This window comes from Macadamia integrifolia, chromosome 6 (genome assembly GCF_013358625.1).
Source record: "Macadamia integrifolia cultivar HAES 741 chromosome 6, SCU_Mint_v3, whole genome shotgun sequence".
NCBI classification, from domain to species: domain Eukaryota; kingdom Viridiplantae; phylum Streptophyta; class Magnoliopsida; order Proteales; family Proteaceae; genus Macadamia; species Macadamia integrifolia.
The window spans coordinates 35070651-35071661 of NC_056562.1; the positions used below are offsets into that span (position 1 = coordinate 35070651).

Here is a 1011-nt window from a genome sequence, read left to right on the forward strand (position 1 = left end):
AAAAAAAAAAAAAGAACGAAATTGGGAACTGAATTCTGTTCAGCCTTCCAGGATTTAAAAATGGAATTCGGAGATGAATTGACTTGAGCAGATTTTGATTCAATCCGTTTCATTTGTTAGGTTCTAGTAATATTGCAGAGTAGTATTTGGTTGCGAATACCTTTGATCCTCAAATCCAACACAGAAGATTAAGGATTAATCACCCACGGCCATCGCAATACTCCAGTCATTCTCAAAACAAGATCATCTCATCTACATGGGTTTTCACTTCTCGCGCACATGCTAAAACTTTCAATACAAAATAAGGAGCAGAAGCAGAAGCAAAATAGAAGAAGGGAAATGGCTTCCACAGACGGGCTCTACAACCGATCCTGAGTTTTTGGGGGGTTAATGGTTATGCATTATGGAGGGTATTAAATTTCAAGTCACACCTGTCGCTTTCTGTGGTGTAATACACCCACACCGGATTTCCTGGTTACTTTTAAAGTATCGTCAGCCTAAAGCACATGAAAGAGAAAATAAAGCTGTGAGGCAGTGAGGCGAGGTAGTGGGCAATTGATATTGTTGCTTTCTTCCTGTAACTAGGTGCTAAGGCCACCCATGACCCAACTAGGCAACTTCTGTTTTTACCCTCTCTTTTATTGCAGCTATATATAGTCTTTTTCATCATCTTAGGTGAAAGAAAACAACGGTCAGATACCATTCACCATGTGTTAAGGGAAACTTGGTCCTAACAATATTGTCTTAATCTTTATTTTATTTCGGAGCATTTATATTGAGACAACATAGAGTCTTAGAGGTTAAGTTGGTTGGGAATTGGAATTGAAGCAGAAATCGTGCTTGCATGTTGGCCAGGGTTTCCCACGACAATCCTATTAATGTAATTTTCAAAATCAAGATGCGGCTAGATCAAGTTGGATCGACCGAAATTGACTAGGAAAACAGGGCTGAACCCTTAAGGTTAGGTTTTGGTTCGACCTTTCATGAAACTGGTACAAAATCGAGCCAGAT

At 39.5% G+C, this 1011-nt stretch overlaps 1 protein-coding gene across 1 annotated transcript in view; it reads right to left on the minus strand.

Annotated features, from left to right (window-relative positions):
* The window catches only part of LOC122080725 (protein SOSEKI 3-like), a 4812-nt gene extending 4433 nt beyond the window's left edge, over positions 1-379 (minus strand). Inside the window, exon 1 of the mRNA XM_042647546.1 lies at positions 161-379. The gene's annotated coding sequence lies outside the window, so the exon portion shown is untranslated. The remainder of the gene's footprint in view (positions 1-160) is intronic.
* Positions 380-1011: the final 632 nt, after the last annotated feature.